General features: G+C 40.2%; 1 protein-coding gene and 1 long non-coding RNA gene across 2 annotated transcripts in view; one reads left to right on the top strand and one right to left on the bottom strand.

Moving 5' to 3' along the window:
- The window catches only part of LOC145452182 (uncharacterized), a 377,577-nt gene that overhangs the window by 231,111 nt on the left and 120,598 nt on the right, over positions 1-25,868 (bottom strand). The window lies entirely within an intron of this gene.
- Positions 20,092-23,032, top strand: LOC145451507 (uncharacterized). Its single transcript, XR_013918934.1, has 4 exons — positions 20,092-20,785; positions 20,857-20,940; positions 21,999-22,184; positions 22,492-23,032. It is a non-coding gene; the product is annotated as an uncharacterized LOC145451507 (long non-coding RNA).

The raw sequence follows: 25,868 nt of genomic DNA, 5'->3' as shown, positions 1-25,868 counted from the left end.
TTCAATACCATCCTGTGAGTAGATTATTATCGGAGTTTTTCGGACCGGATCACGGTCATATCTAGAATCCGGCCTAGGAATGGGACCGCAGTCGGACCAGAGCTTTGAAAAACCGGATCGGAATAGAATCCGCTCCGCACTACTCCAAGCACATGGTAGACGTCTTGAAATTACCAATTTTGCAAAGCAAATTCCAATTTAATTCAAATTGATACGAATACGGCACCGTGTTTTTGAACTTTTTTTACAAACCAGGTCATAACTCATAAGTAACCTGAATCTTACTGCAAAAACATTAAGTTTATCATGTAGAACTGTCCTAATTATACTGCTGAGCCACGATTAAGGAAGATTGGAGATCTGTGGAGATTGGAGGTGCTTTGGTAAATTTCTTAACGTTGGTGAAAATCTCCCATGATTTACACGTGGATGCACAGATTGTCGACACTAATACCCGTGAGTAGCGCGATATAAAACTCGTTGCCATACATGCTTGTGCATGTGTCTTCATCTACTTCCCATGTTTTAAGATATTAACCGACAGTAATTCTACCCCTTTCATCTATGCCACAGACCTATGCCAGTGAGTATCGAATAGATTGGCGGGCACGATAGTCGCTGACCACCTCTGGTTACTAGCATAGTTTAAAACCCAGCAAGTCTCATTAATTCGAATCCATGAATCAATCCTGAACAGAAAAATATTAATTGCGGAAGACTACGGTAATTATGTCTCACTAAGAAAGAATTCATGAATCAATCCTACAGGGACATATATCTATTGTGGTATACTGTTGTAATCAACGATTAGTCATATTTGTTTGCATAATTTTGTTCGTTTCATTATCACATGGATCCTTTAGAAATATTCACAATTTGATTGCGTTCTATAACGTGCACACTTCTCGGTGCCAATTTAGCGTTACTCAGTTTCGGTAGGCTAAACTATATGCGGCGGAAAGCGCCCTTGATAGTAGTCTTATTGCGCAATAAACGGTACATGATCCATCATGAAAAACCTTTTGTTCACATGCCGGAAGTAAGTTATATGTCTGGCATTTAAGAAATTACCGCCACGTTATTTTTGATGCCGCCGCGCTGTGTCCGTTTCTGGTCGATTATGAATTATCACTCATCAGTTATCACACATACCACAACCATTCGTCTTGCGCATGGCAAGGGGTAACCCCTGGGATGGAATACGTTACCGATTTTCGTCAATTAGAGATGAACTCGCAGTTGTGATGATGCAATTGACGATATCATATGATCACGATGACCTCGCGTAATGCTTCTTTACCATCATATTGAAATTGAAGAAGAGGAACTATATTGAGTTTTCGCAGATGTATATCTTCGGGTATTTTCGCATTACACTTGTGAAAGGACTGCCACAGTCGGGTGCAATTAACAATTGGATAATCCCAATATGAGTTACATATTATCGTAACAAACACCATAAGAATCTGTCACACAATAACCACAGATATTTTAATTTCGTGTATTTCTTTTATGTCTTTTCATCTACCTAACGTGTTTAATTTATAAAGTAGACGGCATAAAGTGAGTAACGTTTATGCTGCAAAAAGGATTGGCGGATGATTGAGCAAATGTGCGTGTACGGTCATTTCAAAGGTCGTAAAACAGTAATATAGGATGAAATGTGATGCAATGAGCACATTTGAGGTCATGATGTGCAAGACAATTTTTATGGTGGCCAGGACTCTTTCCTTCCTCTGGCAGCGTCGATGACACGGTGATGGGAATATTCTAAATTTCCTTCGCTTAAACCTCCACGCCCGGCACGATTACTAAATAATGACTATAAGACTGGTTGTTATTCAGTTTAGCCCCCGGAAGAGCATTTTCGGATACAATTATTGTCATTTGTCAAGTTCTCGCGGTCATTCTTGTCACGACCGTTCCATTGTCGCTACCCAACATTGAAATCAATAACTATTACCACCTTCGTTTAGTTAAGTTGAGGAGCTAAATTCCTATACCGACGCATGCCAGATTAGTTTCCATCGCGTGCCTTTTTATGCAGTCTTCTGTTACATTTTTGTCAGTGTGTGTCTATATCTATGATTTTCTCATAGTCTAGGCAAGGGTTCTTAACCATGGATTCTTGCAGGAACTGTTTCTAGGGGATGCGGAGACTCTAACTAAATCATTAAGTTTGGCTAGGTCTAGACCTACTCAACAAAAGCCCAATTCGCATATTTGCTCTTATTCAGCTACCTCATGGCCAGATTTGTCTACGTTGTACCATAACATAACAGTACGTTGTTATTGCCGTTCGCAATTTTGTGTACTTGTCATTATTACGTCTCAATATTTTTGCTATATTTCGAATTCAGTTTACTTCATTTACCGACTTTCGCTCCTGGTGAAAGTCAGTCGAAAAGCTTTGAGTGGAATAAATTAGGCAATCTGAATATATTGTTTGTTAGTATTTTGAATTTACGTGCTTAGGCCTACTGAATCACTCGCCTGTTTTTTTCTTCTCTCGAATCCAGCCAGACACATTTTACAGTATTTGCTATTTATTTCGTTGAATAACATCTTTTTTCAGGTACTGTATATTGTTTTGAATTGAACTTTAATACCACTAACCTTTGTTTTCAACAAGACCCAAAACGAAAAAGTGTAATGAAGGCTATGTTCAGTATACCTTTACATTTTTTACCGAAAAATATGGTTATTTAAGCAATTCTATAAGGGGTTCGAGAATTGATTGATGATTTGAAAGGGGTGCCGCGAGGGAGAAATGTTCGGGGCCAAGGGGTGCCGAATTAAAAGACAACTGCAGTTCGTTTCGACACCCTATTATCTTTTCATGATATCGCATTATTGGTGTTTTTGAATCGACGAATACATCAATAAATAACTTGACTAACAACCACACGCATTCTCGAGACATGACGTGTAGAATTTATGCTTTCGATCCAGTTCGCTGATCTCTCGAACTGGTGGCGACCGTGAGAGACGTCGCGGGGAACAACCCGGTGAAATGTCGATTAGACTCATTCTATAGACGTGAATGATGCTATAACATTGTTATGCGACGTCGTAGCCGAAGTGTAGAAAAGAGGGCGTTCGATCGACGATCGGCGTTTCAGACAGGTACCTAATGATAATAATCGACCATTGTAATAGCGCCCCAAGCTAAAATAATACTGCACACTGGAAGATCCCAACGGATCAGGCTGCCTATCCGCAAAGCATTGTGAATGATGTCATGGGTGATTGACGAACTAACGCTACCGGCTTCTCTGGTCATGGTGTTTGCTACCATTAAGTAAAAGTATGCGCTTAGCAAATACGCAGCCCACGTCTATATACCTTATACAAATACATCTACAGATTAGAAGTATTTCCATCATCACATGCTATCAAGTATACCGTCGACTCGAGCATACCGATAGCGGTGGATTTTCCGACTTATTGCAAAACACATTACCGAAGTTGTAATTTTCGTGCTAACCTACATGAAAGATAATAATCATCAATCAATTTCTACCGAATAAATACTAGTCAGCCCTCAAGTATACCGGACCACGACCTGACGTATCGATCTCTCCTTTCGTCACGTGACACCTATTTTGTCGCTTGTCCTTCTGTATCATCTTCTTTTCTCTTCATTCAGTGTGTGCATGCCTCCTCTTTACAACGCCTAAGGCACTGGTGGGTGTCTGATTTCAAAGACTACTCCAAGTCGTTTCGACACCTTCCTATTTTTTCATTGCGTCGCAGTCTTGTGATGTTTTGAAATGATGAAATTCATAATAAGCTGATACTGACAGTGGGATTGTGGATTTTCTAAAATATTACATCAAACCCTCTTTCGAAAACGACACAATTGCTCCGTATACGGCCGTTACGTAATGTTTCTAGTCCATATTTGCAGGAACTAAACCGATGTTCCGGTAATTCCATGTAGTAACGTACTAAACGTAGACATTCAAAAAGCTAGCCACTGCTTATCAGTGACAATACCCTTCTTTGCACCTAATATAATACGTTGTTCAATGCGAACTAATGGCCCATGTCGAATCGATGCAGTTCTACTGCAACAGGTATTTTGTCTGCTATAGGCAGGGTCGTCATAACGTCCTCATTTAAAAGATTTATCAATATTTTGAAAGGTAGTGGAGTTGTCTGATATGTGGCAGCCGTGCTCTATACTGCTCCCTGTGTCAATTATAGCAATGATGTCTCGCGTTGTATCTGCCTTTTTTTTTTATATCTGGCCGCTTCAGCGATCGGACGCATAAAGAGGTCTCTGCAGCAGTTGCTGTATCGTGAGTGATCAACTACAGACGAATGTCTGTTACATATGCGAACCCACTGTGCAAAAATACCCCACAAAACATCCAATCAAACACGAAAGCAAACATAGCTGTGTGATGTCATAAATCATAAAGTTGCACCGGGCTTGTGGGTAGGACGGCTAGATTTTATGGAGCCCGTGGTCAGTTCAACACACGATATATGGACGACATGTGGACAACATGTGCACGACATACACACGACATATGGACGACTCAACACACCGCTATGGATCTGTTACGTCGTACTATTATGGAAAAGATTGCCCGAATGATCTGGTCCGCAAAGTGTTTATGTAATAATTAGGACAAGTTTTTGTTGCAGTCAAATCCGTGGAAAGTTCACAAAAGTTGCAGTAAAACGTTGCTTTTATTTTCGCAAAAGTTTCACTAAAAAGTTGTATTTACGGACAAGTTCCTTGAAATTATTAGAGTATGAGATACTCGAATTGATCCGTATCCAAGACAGTGTTGTCGACTTCAACAAAATCAATAGCCTGAAAAAATTGATCCTGCGAGAATATAATTTTCGGCGGTCTACCTGAATATACGTCAAATCAGGAGGGACCTCAAATTTAAACGACAGTGAAATAATGAAGCGATCTACTTACATATAGTAACAAATATTTCCAGTAAAAAGTTAGTTGCACGAAAAAATCAAAAAAAGTCGCAAAAAGCTTCATGAAAAATCGAAAAAATTGCAAAGAGTTGCACGAAAAAATGGATAAAAGTTGCAAACACTTGCAATTTAATATTTCGTAAAACAGCTTAAATATACCATACTATATAATTTCTGAGTATTTAGGCATCTGCCGGAAGCTGTAAAAAAAGTTGCAAAAGTTGCAAAAATTTTCCCTACCAATAATATTGAGCTGAAGAAGGTGACATCCTGGTTGGACAGTATTTAATTTCATTCCCCAACAAGCATAAAACAACTTAAATTCAGGGATAAGGAAGTTTAATGACTAAATTTGCGAAACCCCTTCAACGGAGCTCAAACGCTGACACAGTATATATACCATTGTTTATACGTGCTTCATAATTATGATAGAGATAGTATTTTTCAGTTGCCTTTATTTTTGGGTTCATATTGATTGCAGCCCATGCCATATGCTGGAAGAATGTTGAGCAATTGGAAGTAATGTTGAACCGGATTGAAAATTAATGTGGGAAATAAATGATTAGGATTTATAGATTTACTCCGGGATCATAATCAATTTATTGGTGACCTAAACACTTGGTTAAATGTACAGCGCCATTTAACAAGCTCTAAAACTATACTGTACATTCGTATAATTCGATTACGACCACCCAGGAAAACTAAGGCAGCAGGCTACGCCGGAAATAGTATGCCCCTAATTGATCGCGGCAATACAAGTAAGTGGTGAATTCGATGTGTGTAGAAAAAAAACCCATTATCCTGCCTGTACCCGCGTGTATTCATAGCATTATAATAGGGATGCAAGTTATAATTACCTAATCCTGTATAGTGTTAATGAGTATTTATCATCATGAATAGGAGTGTTCGGCTAAGAAATATATTTAATCATGAATCATTTAAGATCGAAATGAAAACGAAAATTGTGAAAACGAAAGATCGATATAGCTTTCGTTTTCAGAATGCATAAACGGGGATAGCTATATACATAGTTAATGACCGAAATCCCACAAATCATGGCCTGGTTAGCGTGTAGGTTTAATGCATAATTATAGATGCGCGCCCTGTTTCGTTTGTGACAAATATGTTGACAGACGATTTGCCTGCACACTTCGTGATACCTTAATCGGATATCTCGCCGTCCAAGAAAGCTTCTTATAGTCACCAGTATAAATATGTGAGATACGGATACCATGTTTCATCCAGGCGAAACGCAAATGTCGTCTAATTGCTAAGGATAAAGCCGCCTTTGCTCATTTCTGGACAGGTGTTGTTGCGCGCGATGTGTTCATGTGATGGCCTTGCCCTTGGACATGGAATTAGGAATGATGAAAATGAAAACTCAAGATGTGGATCTATGGCAGTCACTAAATTTCGAATGGCGATAAAAAGGGCATTCAAATTCTCCGTTGGGGTAGTAATGTGCGTAGGTAAACACATATTTCAGGTTGAAATTAGGACGAATAAGTAACGACATGAACAAATACAAAGCGAGGATTTGTATTTCTCCATGAACAGTTGAACATACGGGACAATTTCATATTTTTGCATCAGACAAGGAATTGGAAACTATGGCTGGAAACAAGTATGAGACGGTACGCAATAAATGCCGATTTACAGATTGGATATAAAAATGGGTTTCGCACAGTGATTTTTGTTTGAAGCATCTTTTGGAGGATTAGCTGTATTGCCCATATTGTGCACTCCTTCGGATCGGCCCCCTTTTTAATATCTATTCAATAATGCCCATATCAACTTAAACATGTCTTAAACAGGCATTCAGAGTGATTAAAATTGCTCGCATAGATTAACGAGCTTCTTGTAACGATGTAAGTATAACAGCGAGGTTCCGTGCTGCGAAGCTCACAGTTCACACTAAAGACTCATATAGGGACGGTGTGAACGTGAGATTCGCGTTTTCGTTCTGTATGTAAACCTCATAAATTTAGAGGTCCAGGTTCACAAACGAACCTTGGTAGGTTCTGCACTGTGAACCTTTTTCATATATTACAATTTTCACTTCATTATAACATCTTTGGTTGAAATTTGTTGCATTTTAAATGCGGGCCATTCTATGCATAGCGCTGGCAGCATAAAAACAATCAACACGAAACGAGCATGCACCTCGAAAATCTCGAAAATTTTACTTGCCTTATTACAAAAGTTTGCTCGAAATATCTAGCTTTACGTTTCTGAATATTTAGTGGCTCTCTGCTGTGAGCTTGCCCAGCAATCACACAGCATCAAGAACGAAATACGCTACATGTAGGTATAGTCATCGAATGATGCTTATTCAACCAATCAATGAAATTGATGTCGTTGTGTGATGTAAAAAATCTAGCAGGCGCACGGATTCAATCTTCATTTCATATGTTTATTGTATGATAAAAACCAAATCCGTGCTATTGGGGTGTTGGCTACAGCAGTATAACTTGATGATGGGGTAATATCGGTATCAAGTATAGAAACCCGTTTTACACTCTGCTCAATATCAACATAGCAATACTCAGACGCCGAATACCTTGTCCGGTCTGGCGTAGGTAGTTTAGGCGTACGCTCATATTGTCTTGCAAGTCATCGTCGAAATTGTTGACAAAGCGACGGAAGATATCATTTTAAGGGATTATTATATCATTTTAAGGGATTATTATATCATTTTATTGCCCCAGTTGATACAGTTGGCGACGTTTAAAACGTCAATATGTACTTCAGCATTGTGGCAATATGTGGCCCGAGTCGTCGCTAGGTATTGTGTACACTTCACTGAAATGGGATTAGCAAGATGACGTCACGTGACGTCATGAGGTTCACGTTCGCGTTCACACAGAACCTTTCAAAAAAGTTCGCGTTCACACGAGCCTGAACCTTTCAGAGGTTCACACCATCCCTACACTCATCTACTTTTCTAAAATGACCCACGCCGCTACGTTCTTATTATAACAGCAGTTCTTATTCCTTTTTGATAGTGGCGAGATAGCGTAGTGGTATAATCGGTTACGGGTTCAAGTCCGACCGAGGTCGACTCCAGAATTCCTTCCCGGGTGTTGGCGGTTTACCTATTCTTCTACTCGCCATCTCATCCGTGTAAACGCTGTCTTATAGAAGCCTAGAAGTTGACCGTGCTACAAGCCGGCAGCTACGAAATGGAAATGAAGGAAATTGGCCTCATGAAAATGACCACAGTAGTCGACGAGCACCATGAATACCACAAAACAAGAATAATCTTTTTTTTGACAGGATATCACGTCTTGGCACCATAATCACAGACTAATTATGATTCTTAAATAAGAATCCTGCTGACTTGCTACCGACTCAAAACAGTACAATTATCGCAAATCTACAACAGCAGAAGTCCACTGCAACTTTCTTTTCGTTCTAATGTGCGACGGCCGATTACCGTTGTTTTGTATCACACAGCTGTTCAAAACTCAATTGGAAGATGGTGAGGATGCATCCGATGACTGAAGGTATTTTGTAGCTGCTGTCTTTATACAGGGCCGTAACAGCACTTCGTCACCCCCCCCCCAAAACGTTGGTCTTGGGCCCCCCATAGGGTGATAAACCAGACTTATGGGGGCTTCACCCCCCAGACCCCCCTTCTCTGCCCTCTCATTGGGCGTACTTGTCATCAATATTCGCTGTCCGTTTAGTGGGCCTCCCATTGTCGCCTAGACGCGCGAAGCGCGAAAAATTTCAAGAATTCATGATTGAATCGGTCAGTATCATCGGGGATTGCATATATATATTGCTATCAATTTTTATCCCCTATCTGCTGACGTATTCAGATTTACCGGTAGAGCTGAGTGAGATGTATTTAAAGAGGTAGGACCCCTCATTAATAAATAAACATCTTCGGGCGTATACCCGTTGGCAGGAACGAAACAGCACTTCGTCAGGTCCCAAAACGTCAGGTCCCAAAAAAACTTGGGTCTTGGGTTCCCATAGGGTGATAAACCGACCCCGGTAACCGACCCCTAATCCCATCTTGTTGATCGCTTTTGCCACGAAATCAGCCGTACTGATTAGTGAGCCAGCGCGAAGCGCTAAAATTTTCGATAATTAATGATAAATTCGGTCAATAAGATCGGGAATTGCATATATATTGCTATCAATTTCTTGTCCTCTCTGCTCACTTTATCAGATTTACCGGTAGAGCTGAGTGAGGTGTTTTGGAAACTGTAGGGCCCGTAAAAAAAAAATAAACATCTTCGGCGGGCTGACCCGTTGGTATGACTTCGTTACATGATGTTATTTCGTGACCTCCTGTCTGCTATATCAAAAAATATAGAATCGGGCAAACGTACTATAAACTAAAAGACGCACACGATTTCAACTTAGTTTTTCTTCACTGGCGTATAATTTTTCCCCGCGGGATGGAATTCGTCTTCTGAAGTTCAGATTGCCAAGACAGAAACATTCGGCGCCAGTCATTTAGGCGCCTAGGCTATGGACAATTAAAGCTATCTGTATTTTATATCTATAACGAAGTTTTCCGTCAGCGTAAGGGCAGTCCTTTTCGGCCAAGGTTTTTACTTTGCCGATCGTTCTGGCACACTTCTTCGAGTCGCATGTAATATGTCACAAATCGTTATATGTCTTGGTGCGTCGTGCCGCGGTATTGGCCAACGCCGATATGTCCATTTCTAAAAACCTTTCGTGTTATTTTCTTGGGGGAAGAGTACCCCAAAATCATGATATTTGGCACCTTGAAATCGCGCGTAGCACGAAAATTTTTTTGAAAGTTGCATAAATTTTCAAAAAATACTCTATAATTTATGCTAATTCACGAAATAAAATTGGGCCCCCTTCGAGCTCGCCCCCCCCCCCAATTGGAGGTTTTGGGGTGCGGCAGTTACGGTCCTGTCTTTATAACCGTGATGACCGATAATAATCACTGTTCAGCGAGATATGTCATCGCAAAAGGCACCAACGAACTCAAAGCCGCTGCCACAAGAGAATGAGAGACAGGGATTCTTATTTCTTTCTTCAAACAGAAATCCTTCAGCAACAAATAACCACAATAATAACGATGGGCGGGGACATAGAGTACCATTCGATTCTGAATTGAGTATTAGGTTTCGAATCGAGTCGAATCGAGTCGAGCATTCGAGGATCACTGATTAAGACATCATAACAAAATGAAATATGTTGGCAATTCGGATATGTACCTTTTATGTAACCACAAATAATGTAATGCCAGTTCTACGTCACAATAAAGATAATTTGGTATTATTTCGACCATTTACATTTCATTGCGCTTTGCGACAATGATGTGGGTTCAACACGAATTCACATGTATGTTATTTTCACTAGCGTGCGTATAGCTTTGCATCACATGTTTTGCATGCTGCAACGCGACCAATCGAGGTTTCAAGGAGTCCACAGTGGAAAAATAATCATCGTTGGTCAACGATTAATGACAAGGTGCGTAAAATTTCAGTACTCGACAAAATCATCTCTCGACTCGAATCATGATGGCCAGCTCTAAGATACGCAAACACAGTATTACGTATCGTATATAGGAATGATAACACCGTAGGATCAACTATAGTCCGATCACGCCCGTTACACCTGCTGCTACAAGTCGGCTTTTCATTCAGCATACCAACGCCCAGGCAGACAACCAGACTATATTGATAGATAAATATATATCGTTTATTGAATTTGCCGCACCAGAGAATATGAAGAAAAAAAACAATATCCCGAAATTAACGGTATGGACTCTTGGACAGTTTCCCTTTTTACATGATGTGGCCCGCGGCCCCAATCTGCCGAGATTCCCCTTTGCTTGCTTACTACGACAAATGTTAGTGACTGTATGTTATTATATACGTGTGTGCGCAGCGTGCGAGAGTGGGGTTAACGCGTAAGCTCGTCGAAGCGTGAGGCATTATCGGCATTTACGATGCACTCAACTCTAATGAATTGATGTCTTGGTAAATTGGAGTGCCGGGCTTATCGAACGGCCAAAAATCTTAATTAAGGATTGCACCGCGTGTGTTAATTGATCAGAGAGAAGCGGACATGGCGGCGCCTGTATGACAAATGCTGTTCTCAAATCCACATTGTCTTCGTCATTATCGGCGAGAAATGGCTTTGGAGTGACATTGCTGTCGTTAAAATGCATTCATTAAATACGGTTTATTCATTGTATATGTGGATAAATGGGCGGATAATGTATCGATTCAGCAATCCGGCGCGCCAAGTACTTAATTTCCGATATCCGGCCCGCCGACTAGAGAAGTTGCCCGCCCCTGATCTGACTGGACGCCGTAGGGTTGATCAAAAATAAATTTTTTCCTCGGATTCCGGGGATTCACTGATTGAATTTTTAGGTTGCCTTAAAAAGGTTGCACACCAAATTTGGCTCAATTCCAACCAGCAGAGTCAATTGAAATTTTTGAATTCAATAAAAAAAATTAATACTAATTTTCTTCAAATTTTACTGTTTACCCCACGTAATTATCAAGTTGTCTACGCATCAAACGTGACAACCCAAATAATTATGAGTTACTGCGTAATTTTGGACCCTGAAACTCGCACTTTATTTGTCCTGCAGAAGCAATATCGGTTTAAATCAACCAGATAAGGCGGCGCAAATGTTTATTTGAAGTCTATTGATTTGCTTTCGACTGCCTGTGGTTTTTGAAACATTTTATACAATAAACACAAAATATTAAAAGTACTATTTTTATGCGGATTATGAGACAAAGTGGTGGATGCCTAACCCAAAACTTGACGTGATAAAAAACGGAAGTTATTTTTGAATTCAGCGCCCAAAATTAGTCGAAATCAATTGTCTGATCAAAGTTAACCAAATTTTGTTTACCAGTGATAATGAAACATTATTTTTTGAGCCGAAAGAACGACGTCGAAATCCATTTTCTGAGTCTTCACGAAGTCTTACTATGGCCACATTTCGTAACGCCACCAGTTGACTCATTCGCTCTAGAGATGCAACATTACTCCAATGAAATATATTTACAGGGATTACTGAGTGTGATGTGCGGAGATACTGGCCCGGTATGACATTGCCATCAGGAATTTGCGTAGATGAGTGACGTTTTTCATTTGGTTTCTCGTAGTTCGCAATCCATCCGCAGGATGATGAAGAAAGTAGCCTTTACGTATATATGCTTTTTCAGAACGATACAGCGAGATCGCCGAGTTTTGAGGTGTTTTGGGCATCGAAATTCCTTAGCGCCGTTAATATCTTACGCAACTCCGTAACCCATTAGCAGCCTACCGTTACGCTTACGCAATCTTCACGCTTTCTCCGACTGGCAGCGTTGTATTTTACTATACTCAAATTTATCCATGGGTAAAAATAATATCCTCTAAGATTTCCACTTTTTTCACTTTTTACCCAAGTTCGTCTCATTCCCCGGTATTCCCAGTCCGTTCCCCGTATATATTACCAGGTCCATGGCTGCAATCGTATCAAGTCTATCGTTTTCACTGTTCGCTCATATAAACTTGGACTTACAAGATGGTAAACATAGCCTCGCTTTGGGTAAGTGAGTTAATGGCAATAAACAATCGTAGGTAGCCTATAGATATTGAAATTTTGATGAATTCCGAATTATTATTGTGATTATCCTTTGCCATACTAGAATTTACTTACATACTGAACTATCTTATGCTTACTTTTTATTCAATCTATGCACAGGGTAACGTATTTGGGGTGATCATCATGTTTGCTGTATGTTGCGTAACCTCCGGGAAAGGGTGAGTAAATATAGCATATACAAACTGCAAAAGCGCTATTGAATTTTTCTTCATTTAAGTAAAATCGGAAAATTTTACCTTGTGTAATATATATAGTGTTTAACGCGTATATAAGCTAATACAATTTTACAATATATTGTTGCAATGATATTTTAGGACTTTTATGTTTTGCTATACAGGGCGTCATTTGAAGAAAGATACCACTGTACCAGCGAGGATATTAAATCGAACGACAACAGTTTCGCGCCTTACACTGTGAAAAGGTTGGAGCATTACGAAAGGAAAGTTTATAACGAGTTCATTCATTTGCGACCGCGATATTCAATAGAATTCAATGCAACCAAACACTGAGGCCTCGGACATTCTTGAACTACACGTGCCACAGCAGTTGCCGAGAGCCAGTAGGAAAATACGACCTACCCACCACTCATTACGTTGTTAAACGAACTTCGAAACTGGATTCATTCTACGAAATCGGCACTGGCAAACGACTGGATGTGCGTCTTATAATCGGGTGCAGGTAAGGTACAGGTGCGCGGCAAATGGGCCCGTAATCCAACGCCAATCGCGAATAGCATCGTGGGGGGGGGGTATGCTACTTGAATCTTACCTTGCATCTTACCTTGTATCAGCTACAGACTTATCGCCTGCATGGTTGCTTTACGCAGTACGTAGCGAGGTTTATACACACATATTATAAATCAATAGATAGATATGCGTCAATACAGTATTTATTTGGCCTTAGACTCCCTAAAATGCCACTCCATTTATCAACATAATGTAGAACACGGAGTAAATACCTCACGGGTGGCCATCGATTGCCGGAATTAGTACAAACGATAACGTGAAACGACAACCCAAATATCTCATTACATTCAGATTGATAGATGCTAGAAATTTGACGGCAATGCGTTTGATTTTAGATGCGAAGCCATCGATAACACAACGGCGAATAACGACACCACGAGATACCACCGTTGCATCCGTCGAAAACACAACTACTGCCACCAGCGTTACCTCTAACTCGACGAAAATGCATTGGAACCTAATGTTTTGTCAACACGTAAAATCGAAAGTTACTTCAATAATGTGTTGCTGATGACGAACGTTCTAATAGGACTATACTCTATATGCTGTGTAATGCATATTTTTGTATGATTGCGTACCAATTTTTCATATTTTATTTATTTATTGGTACATCCGTACATGTGCTGTGATGTCTGAGTGACTACTATCTCGCGAAATTGACGTTTCTATAGTAATAGCATATTTGCCATTTGTTCGATGAGTACTTTTTCGCATCATCTGTCTATTTTCATACATACAATTATTTATATTTAAAGCAAATCTTTATTTATTCAGTGCGAAAATCAATTTATGTCGCGATTAGTGCTCATTGCGAGTCCTTCTATTTAAGTTTTATTATTTTATTGACTAACCTGTTTCTATATAGATAAAAAAAATATAATCACAGTGCACAAGACAACCGTTTCTTTGTACTTTTCGAATAAGTTCTCTGTGGCTCCATGACGGATATTGTCAGCATAAAGCGATTGTTTCTGATTGAAGCCATGTTGGTATTATATTCTTTATTCACAGTAAAACTGGTAATACGCACATAATCCGGGGAGCAACCTGCTCCTAAAGGAAAGTGGAGTAAATTTTTAAAATTTCAGCTGCCGACTTATAGCACGGCTCACTTTCAGTCTGGGATTTTCAATGCACTACCGTAGTAGCGAGATCGGCGATGAGGAAGGAAAGGAAAGGACGTAGTTTTTTGTCCTTGATGGTTTTGCGGCATATACACCGACTCACGATACACATACACACAATCTGTGCATATGCATACCATGAGTACATGATGTGCATATGCCGCTGGACAAGGAACATGCAGATATAGCCTTTTACGGCTTTCTAAGTCTTGCACCACCCCTCCATGCTATCCCAGTAACGCATGAGTGCCAAGCAGGGAAGTCATGGGTACCAGTGTTACTGATCAGGTCTTTGGTCTGACCCGGCCGGGAATCGAACCCACGACCTACCGATCAGGAAGCCGGACTCTTCACCATTACGCTATCTTGTCGGTAAGCACAGGGGAGCCCAGAGGAACCCCCGACACGTAGAAGTTGGTCAGCACCGGGATTCGAACCCACTTCCATCGGTGTCGTGACTGCAGTGCGTAACCAACTGCTGAAGCCACACGTTCTTGTTACTATTATAGTGGTGTTGTATTTGTGTTCGCCGGTTCATGTTACCAAAACGTTCCCTGATCCAGCACAAATGTAGTATTAACAACTTATCGGAACAGTTAGGACAGGGTCTGCCACCTCATCCGCGTCAGCGGTGTCTTACAAAAGCCTTGAGGTGGGCCGTGCTATAAGTCGGCAGCTACGGAAAATAAGAAGAATATCGGCCTGGTGTAAATGACCATAGTAGTCGACAAACACCATGAATATCCCAAAAAACAAAAACAAAAGGACAGGGTCTGAAACAAAAGTCGCGGTGTTGGCAAAAACGTTTCGACAACGAGGTGGCATGACAAATATAATGTGACAACGTCCCAACGTCGAAATTCCAAGTTTTAGATCGATGGCCTTCCGCCCCATGACTATATTCCTTGGTCCACGACATACAAACCCACGCATTTACCACCCATGAGACATAAACTTTTGAAGGAAAGGACGTAGTTTATTTTTGTCCTTGATGTTTTCTTTTATATATTTAATAGAAAACTACGCCTAAATTCAATAGCATCCAAGTGACGAAGCCGCTTGAGCACACCTGGCGTTGAAAACACCAAATACCCAGTTATAGGTCTTTTTTGATGCCTGCGCCATGGGATATAGCTTGTGATGTGAATGAGATATCTGCTGCATCGAGTCGCATGCATAGATGGAATGATTGCGTTGAGACACGTAAATTAATCAGCTCGAGATTGAATCCGTACAGCGGGGAGGCGGGATATAGAAACATTAAACAATCACTACTCTTTTGGCGAGTTTGACAACGTTCGGTAAGACTTTTGACATGGACAGGACGAGTCCCAGATATCACAAAATCTTCTCCATTTTTTCTACTGTCAATTTAACGATATCACTCTAAATTTTTTTGTTGCGTAAGACTCGAGACTACATCTCTTAACATCTATATCTAACGCAGATAGGTCAATGGTAAAGGAAGGAGGCATACGGAAAAAATAGTTCAAAATCACCGCATTGCAGCAAATCATAAATTAATAGGTGATCAAAGTAGTCAGCATTGATACTCGAGTACTGCCTCCGGCCGCATTCCAGGGCATATCCGTAATGATCTAACTGGGCGCCAACTAACTATGTTAAACTGTCTATGTCATTTCCGGTGAACCCAGCATTTATCAACTTTTTCAAATTTTATACGTAATATATATCATTGACTTTTCCATAGCGGCTTATAATGCGTACCGAAATCGCGACCGTTTATGTCATCAACAGTTCTGGGATTCGCTATGGTTGCGCCAAGCGCAAAAATTGTTTCAGATTCACGAAGGAATTTCGTCACGAATATTAGTAGTTTCACATATTACTATCAAATATTTATCCTTTCTCAGCCCATGTGTTCAGATTCACCGGTACAGTTGATGGGAGGGAGTGTTTTCGAAAATTTAGGGAAAGTTATAAATTATGGTGCATCTTCGGGTGGGCCAATTGTTGTTGGTCACTTTGTTGCTGCTATTTCTTTACCTCCCATCAGGATTGAAAGTATAGTGGAAAGATATTGGAGTCGCCGAAATGCAATAGAGAGAAATTTCTTTCGTGAGGAGTGTATGATTTCAAGTCGGTAATTCTATATGGGACGCATCATTTTCTTCAGCTGTTCTCATCTGTAGTGCGGGGCTCAGATTGCAAAGGATGCTACTATATTAAAACCGAAAAATGAAGTCGCACTGAATCGCGCGTGCCGAGAAGACAATTACAAGATTAACTAAAGTCTCTCCAAAATTCAGGAATTAATTCGTAAATTCAATTAATATGTCAACGGCCGCCAACACATAATAGTTGAATTATGTGTCGACGGCCGCATAAAGGTCCTTCTGCGGCCGCAGGTTGGCCACACCTGTTCAAGTAGAAGCAGAAGTAGCAGTGCCGAAAATTTCTACTCAAGTAGAAGTATAGAAGAAGCGATTTCCAGGTCAACTCAAAACTACCTCAAGTAGAAAATTAAAGATCTGAAAAGTACTCGAGAAAACAGTTTCAAAGTAGATCTGGTCGACCGGTGACCATGGTTGTGCAGTTGCTCGCATAATACTGCATTCCAAATTGCAAGATGCCTTTTCGCAATACAATGTCCGGAAATACATTGTTACCGTGATGCAGCGGCTATTCTTATGATAATTTCACTCGCAAAGATAATGCTGACTTATCTGAAACTACTTTCTTTGGAATTTCGAGTTTGAATATTTAGTAATGTAACTGAAAAACCGTCCAGTGGAATTGGGATTATAGTTTGAAAACATAGCCACCTAAGGATGCAGTGTGAGTAGAGAAAACCTATATTGACAATATCCTCTGAATAAGTCGATGCGCTTCGTTACTAACCACCTCGGCATAATTTCCCGGAATACACATTCGAAATGACCTCACCGTAGCAACACCACTCAAATATTTGATGAAACCTATTTGTTATCGCTGCTCAGAACGATTTTGCCACATTACTGCATCAACAAGCCACGTCATCACTAGGATCTTTGTTTCAAGCGAGATATTGAGTATATTCTCAAAGGTACCGCACATCCCACTCATTCGCTAAATTAGAAGTCGTAAAAAGGACCGTAATTTCTCCGATATCATTTCGACAAATATTTTCCTAGTAAACACTTGCAGCGCGCACAGATAGCACCCATTTCGCGCACGCTACGTATACCTCAAACATGCAGGGTCCCAGTATCGGTGCCGAAAAACAAACATTTGAAGAGGCTGCAACGCCTTCTGCTTCAGAATAAAAGGCCGGCACCAGCACCCTGGATTATTCATTCTTGCCCAGCTGCCTCACCTATAGAGACACGGTGCACGGAAAAAAGAAGGTATATAAATCGCCAATAGCGAACCAGGAGAACTTCAATTTCTACAAATCTTGTCAAGATGGATTTCAGCACAGTCGTAAGTATTTTTTGCTATTTATTGTCAAGAGTTATGTCATTACTTGTCATTGTGGTCGAGATCTCCTATTCCTTCAGTGTTCGTACAATTAGTTCGTGCTCTCCGGCCCGTATAACTGTGAAATTATGCTTTGCAAGTATATGAGTCTAGGCAAGGTTTAACTACTTTGAGTAATGTATGAAACGCGGAAAGATTCAAATAGTATTCTCTGGATATGCCTACTACACCAGGCCATCTTCTTACTGAGCAGAATATCGCAGTCATAATTCTTCCATGCCTTACATCAGAGGTCTCAAACAGGCGGCCCGCGGGCCGCATGCGGCCCGCCAGAGCATTTTGTGCGGCCCGCGACGACATTTTAGATTTTTAATAATTTGACAACAAATAAGTGTCACATATCTTTTGAGGTTATAAAGTGAAAATTCCCTCTTAAATTGCTCTGAAAGTCTGAAGGTATTCACTATTCCGCAAACTTCACTATTGCATCAATTGCAAACGCTACCATATGCAGTGAAAGATTCACTATTTCGCCACATTTCCCATTCATGATGACAAAACCTGACCCTTAGACGATTCGTGACTGAAAATTGTGAGTTGGACTTGGACGCGACCTTTCTTAGAATTACTCAGACTCGGAGTGACTCGGAATGCCGTGAATTTGTTAGAACCATGGGCGCAACAAACTAATCGCGTATCAGGGGAGTAATAATAGGTCAGAAGGTGGCAGATTGGTATTTCGCTAACTAAACAAGTGGTTATGGCAACCATTGGCATTCTGTTAGTTACATTTTTTTTGGTCGCTAAACCATGTTTTTAAGGTCACTTAAAGGTACCGAGTACCGTATGTGGTACGCTCCAACGATGTAACAACAATGGGTCGTTCGGCGTTCCGACATCTCAATAAATAGGACACATTCATTATTATATTTATATTTTTTCTGCTCCTATATTTGAAGATATTTCACCATGAGATTAATAGCCCACTTATCAGAAGTATACCCGAATCTTGGATTGGAATCACAGCTCAACCGAAAAATGTTTTGATATCAGATCAGTCTCTATTATCAATCTGTTAGTCAAAATATTCAATAGTAGCTGCAAAATTATGACCCGATAGCTTTTATGATGGCATCATACATTTGTCCGCCCATATGGTGTCTATATCTTATAATTAATACATATCAAGTGCAACAACGATTCTATTGAAATAGTTATAAATGTGATGATTCTTTTCATGCCAGGCCTGAATTAATACAATAGTAAATCACATTTTGACGATGTGTGTTTACTGTCAGTCTGCTGGATCGGCTCACTTTCAATAGGACTATTCATTCCCGCCAAATAAGGCCTACTTGGAAAGACATAGAATACCCTATAAATGCTGCGGCCCGCGGCGTCGTCAAAACTGGAAAACTGGCCCGCGAGCACATTTGAGTTTGAGACCTCTGCCTTACATATATAACGTGTTCAGTCAGTGATATATTTATTGAAATTTTTATCAGAAAAAAACACCACAATATTGCGATATAATGAAAAGAAACGACTTGGAGTAGCGTTTCAATCAGACACCCACCTTGGCCTAGAGAGCATTTAAATAAGAGGCATGCGAACTGGATGGCAAATGATGAGAGAAAACATAAAAGGATTAATGTGGAACGTGGCGCGTAAAACGATTAATGTGGAACGTGGCACATGTCGGTTCTCATAGCAATGACATAGCATAGATGTTCTCATAGCGAATTCGTTGGAGAAAACCGGTACTTGAGACTTCAGAACGCCAAATGTACAAAATGAGAGATCCATTATCTCGCGAAAACATGGCGAGACATATGTCACTGTCACATAAGCTCCGCACTTAAACTGTCGTGTTTTGATGTGAACAATGCGCCACATGTTGTGGTGCTTACATTGCGATAAAACAGACTCCACCGACTTGACGCACTTCTTGGTTGTGTAATGGTATACGTGGGCGTAAAACGTACAGAAAGGGCCTATTCTGTCATATTTAATCTAGGTGGGTATTGGGAAATTCTCTTTTCGTCGAAGTGTTTCCAAATGTTACATAATATTGAGATGACACAATGAAGACCTTGGTAATTGGTCGGGCATGAGCCTAGAAAAGTATTCCGTGATTAGTTGAGGTCAATTCAATGTATATGAAAGTAGCAGGACGAGAAGTGGGTAATCGTGCAACACGCTAGATCACCAAGTCCCGATATTGCGTTCTTCACTAATCAGGTGACATAGTATTTTTTCGTAAACTTCACCCCAGTGTACAATAACAAAAGTATGAAAACTTGAGGACAAGCTAATGTCTAAGAGGCAAATTCATAAGTGTATGATGGGGACATGATTTGTAAAGTCAATATGAAGGAATTAATAACACTATATACAGCTAAAGTCCACATCATTTAATTTTCACATTTTCAATTGACAAGAAAACGTCACATCCAGTAGCGAGCCACTCCTGTTCAAAAGCCTCCCATCATTGCAGATTAAATATCCTAAATCCGAATGCTGAAAACTCGAAAATCAGAAATGAAAATACACTCAAATACGGTTGAGATCGCCAAAATAGTGTTTGTTTTGTAACTCCGTTGTAAATCTAAACTTAATCTCATTCCTGAGTTTCGTGTTCGGCCCTATATACCCATCTATATTGCATTTTAAAGTAGTATGGTACCTCTCCGAAACAATACGAATACCTTTACACAATATTTTATGTTAAAACACACATAAACGTTCGAGTCAGTCCTAGGTTAGTGAAATAACAGTGCATGATGCTGTGTAACCATGCCTTTTAGGCGTTAAAATAACGAATTTAGACAATGTGGTATACGGAATAATTAATAATGATTACATTCTGTTCGGCAGATATTATCAGCGTTTTTTATATCAATCCTGTGTACTGAAGCATCAGCGTTTGATCGAAGGTCAGTAGAACTACTTCACCCGAATGATAACCAGCGGAACGTCATCACTCTTCATTTCTCTCTGCGGTTAGGTCTCGCTTCTTCAGAAGACACGACTGTTATATAACGGATATTAGCTCAGAAGAAAGCGGATTCGTTTCCTACACTCAAGAAACGTAAGTTTACAATTAGATAGTGATGGTGTCACTTGGATTTCAACGGAATGTTTTGTTAATCATGGCCGCATCGGTGATAATCTCATTATCGAGCTGTATGAAGTGCCAGTAATTCGTTGGATACAGAATACATATGATGATTCCACTATTTCACATCTCTCCCTTACAGAGTTAAGATTGTTGTCGCATATGTGGACGTTGTGATGAATGCTAGATCTGAATAATAGATTCTTGTTGCAATAAAGACGAATAAATCAGTACATGTGTCGCAATTGGTGATACGATTGTTGATATACAAAGCTCCTTTGAATTCTCTATAAGTTGCTGTCGATTACCCCTGACGCTTGTCAGCCGAAAATATTCGGGTTTATTTCAACATGAATATATTATTCAATTGTATATTAAATTTCTGCACCTCCAAGAGTCTTCGGGGATTTAAGGCATTACGGATGGGTGGATAGATATTACAACGCATTAAACTGAAATGAAGTCCCCATAATCACCAAAATCCACACTTTGGAGAGAGCAGGGGAAGGTCTTGCCCCCTAGTTACGTACAAGGTTGTATTGGGATTTTAGATAATACAACTACTGTTATGAATCATCTACGGTGCACTATGACGTCACAATAATAACCAAGATCCAAAATTTCGAGATACCAGGAGAACATCTTGCCCCCTAGCGGCGTATATAGATACGTAGAGGATTGCATTGGTAATATGGTAATATGAGATTGGTAATTGGTAATATGAGATTGGTAATATGAGATAATATTACTACTGCAATCTGCACTAGTGCACTATACAGTGGGAATACAGTAGTCCTATAGCGATACATACCGACATGAACTCGATATATATAGAAAGTGGCAACTGGCAGCGAAGCGGTTAGCAGGCGGCCGATTTTTTTCAATTTCCATCCTGACGCTGTCGCTGTAGACTACCAGCCCAATGTGATTGTCAATCGGCTTTGGTGTTGGCTGTGGGAAAATTTTGCGCATAACATGTGCATTGCGCAAACTGCTTTAAAATCACACTTATTCGTTTTATTTCATTGCAGCATTACATGCCGGAATCTTTCGCCAAGCATTTTCACAGACTCCATTTGCCCTCGGCACTGTCTCGATCCAGTAACTGGCCGCGAGCTGGATGATGGGCATTATGTAACCCAAGAAGTACGTTACAATCAACAAATGCACAGTGACCTGGACGGGGACATATCGATGTCTTTGACAGCTGCTTGCAGGTATATAGACAGTCACCGGCTTGGAATGTCGAGTCTTACACAAGGACATTATATAAGAAACGAATACCAATTCTACAGTTGTCGAAGCCTAGCGATGTATACCCATTACCCATAAAGGTTGCAACTGGCCATTCACGAAGGATAAGTTTGCCGAGTTTACCTTCTCGCTTTACCAAAATGTTTAAATTTATCTAGTCAAAGTAGACTTTGGATATCATATTATCTTTTCGAGGCTACTCTCATAATAGACCCAGTCAAAAAAGGTTTACAAAACCACGTGCATGTGACATGTGACATTATATTTCAGATGCATCGCGAGAGACCATGATGAAGTCTAGGAATCGACATTTTCAATTTGAAGAGATTGTGAAATCTAAATCTGGATCAACCAGTTGTTCCGTAAATTCACGATCAGTTTTTACAATAATTGAGTGCCTTTCTTGCGCCTGACTGTATTTCTGTTGCTAATCTATGGTACATTGTTCGTTATGCAATTACATGTAGGATGTAGACAATACTTATGTTCGGTGGAGCCTATATCTACGTTTACATTGAGCCATTTTCCAAACTCTATGCACACTATACATTAAGTTAAGATATTTTGTGTTTGTATTGTCCATGATGGATTTTAGTTATCTTTGGTCGATCGTGTGTGTACGTACGTTTCTCGTACACTTTTTTATTAGTGCTTTAATGAAGTATGGTACTTATTGCATTTATATAAACTTTAAAACGTAATGCATTTCTATATACAACGTCTGTAATCAATGATGATTCCTTTCAATTTGTCGCACTGTGCTAAGGGTCGACATGCCTTTGTTTGCTAATTATGAGACCAATAAATAAGAATACATAGAATGCTCATCATGTTCATCATGTAGCAGAGACTGGGTAGTTTTATCGTAATTCAACTCATGTTTTGATTGCAAAATTGTTGATAATCGCGAGATTCAAAAGAATGTGATGGAGCAGTTCCGTATTGTTGCAGTCACAAGGTGTAAGATCGAACAAATCGCGTCTTATTTTTAACCTTCGAAGGGTTTGATGAATTCATTCATTCTGGGTTCAATGTTTCCCAAAATGTGAAGAAAAAAAACACTGGTATAGACTGAAGTGTAAGTGGTTTAGCTGTTTTGATATGTCGGGTGCGTTTGGTATAGGCCTGTCTCTATTTACTGCAAAGTCATGAAATTATCCAACTCCCGACAGCGTATTTACAATTTGCGCGGCGCATCACGACGTACCCCAAGCGAATCGAACACTAAACTGTTGTGCTAACTATGAAATCTGTTATACCAGGCTTGCACGTTTTAGTATAGGGACAGCAATTTTCATTTCATTGCTCTGTCTGGGTCAAGTTTTACATCATGCACGCGGACGATGATGCGTGCCGTCTGGCAGCCTGTCTAACAAGCACCGTGCCAGATAGGGCAATAAAATAGGATTGAAGTCAAGAGTAATTAGTACAGTTACGTGATAAATCACTTGTCCTTATTGTCGAGTGTCATCAACAAACGAGGTCACAGCTAAGATTTTCACAACACTCTGCTTTGTTTACTTACCAGAGTAAAGCAAACTAATACCAACCATCATCACGACGCTATATAAAGTCAACCCTATACGCATTAACCATGATAGATGTGCTTGTGCTATTGTGCACTGTGCAGTGCTGACGAAAAACTATTTCAGCCTAGGGAATGGACGAGAGAGAGCCTTATCGACATAGTGTAAGTACACTAGTACAGCTACGAATGCGATATTTTCGAGAAAGCAGCGATCATTCAGTTCAATACTAAATTATATTTTAGCTTCAGTGATCACAGGTACAGATTAGTGTGGTTACTGATAAAGTGGTTGACTTGACGCAGACATATGAGATAGTATTTCCATGATAACCGTGTGACGTATGACGTATCGCACGTGGCCGTTTGTTCTACTATGAAGATTTCAAATTCGGAAGTCGATAGTTTTGCAGCTATCTTAGGATTCGTGACTATATATATACTAGAGCAGAACGAAATCAATCCATGAAAGAAACACGGTATCTTTTAAACATGGACGATGCTACAACTCGGCTGACGATGATTGCTAAAATTCGCACGCCAAGGTTACACCCAATATATTAGTCAGTTCTCAACACTTCTTACGGTATAGCCGAGTGTACCAAAATAGGGTTATCATATAACCATAATCACGATGTTGCACGATTGGTAGTGAGCTGAGTATCGATATGTCCCCGACTAATCCAGCCTAGCCGTTTTATATTTCTTTCGAACAGAAGTTGGGAAACTTTTATATCAAGGATAGATATACTATGATGATTCGATTGTTTCGACATCGACAACAGGACAACGTTTGTCATAGTTCAACAGCCACATAGCAGGGTCGTTTAGGAATTGTTTGTTTGTTTGTTTTGGGGTATTCATGGTGTTTGTCGACTACTATGGTCATTTACACCAGGCCGATATTCTTCTTATTTTCCGTAACTGCCGACTTATAGCACGGCCCACCTCTAGGCTTTTGTAAGACACCGCTGACGCGGATGAGGTGGCGAGGAGGGGCCTAGGTAAACCTCCAACACTTAGGTATCGAATTCGGAAGTCGACCTCGGTCGGACTCGAACCTACACCCATTGGTGTTGTAGCCGCGGATTATACCACTGCGCTATCTCGCCACAGTCGTTTAGGAATAAATGAGTTGTAATACGCCATGCTGGTCCATTTGTCGTCAAGATGCAGATGAGAACCGCTATTTACGCAAGGAGGTATCCAACTTTCTAAATAAATCATTATCCGTAACGAGGGTAATCACACATAATTGGCACACTGTATCTGAGTAAAGACGAGTGTACGAATAAATTCTCATTTTCCGAAGATATGTTGTTTCCAGTTGAATAAAAGCTGAGTACCGGTATATAAGAAAACCAAAATAACACTGTGTATGATCTAAATAGGAAATGTATAAATGCAGATGTAGATGCGCAACGTGTCGTCTTATCATATTTTTCCCTTTTCCGATCACTTTGACTGGCAGAAAATACGACAATATGTGGTGCCACTTTATACTCGACAACATTGAATAAAATGAAAAACGAAATAGCGATTCAGACAAATATCGAAGTAAAACGAGTATATAGTGTTAGTAACCTTATTCTGTGGTGTATGTATGACATCTTTGCTTTATATACGTAATGTGGCAATGACAACGACAACGCGTTCCCCTTATTGCGTAAAATGTCAAATCACAAGGTCAGGTCTTAAATCCGTGTAACGGGTGTCAATGATATCATAAATTTAGATGATGCACATTTGTATGCGTTGTTCTGGCCAGCTTGTAAGTGGTGTCGCGACTGGAATTAGCAGATCCATCCCAGATTAAACACTTCCGGGACTTTACATAGCCTGGTTTCATTCTATTCACGCACTTCATGTGACCTACTGGACGCTAACACTACTATTCACTCTCACATCGTACCGCACAAGTTGGATGTTGCCATGTGCTGGTGTCAAACGTCGTAATCGCGAAGAGGGCTGGTGCAATAAGGGCATTCGCATTGTTGAATGATGCTGCGCAAAACTTAAATATTGGAATTTGAAAAAAAAAATTGAAGCCATCCGGGACTGTCCTACTTGGGCATCGGTCGCACCAACCCAGGAGCGAATCGCAGCAAATAGCCTATGTAGG

Source organism: Botryllus schlosseri, chromosome 12 (genome assembly GCF_051294905.1).
Source record: "Botryllus schlosseri isolate E-star chromosome 12, Bs_hap1, whole genome shotgun sequence".
NCBI classification, from domain to species: domain Eukaryota; kingdom Metazoa; phylum Chordata; class Ascidiacea; order Stolidobranchia; family Styelidae; genus Botryllus; species Botryllus schlosseri.
This window is presented reverse-complemented; position numbering and strand designations above follow the sequence as displayed.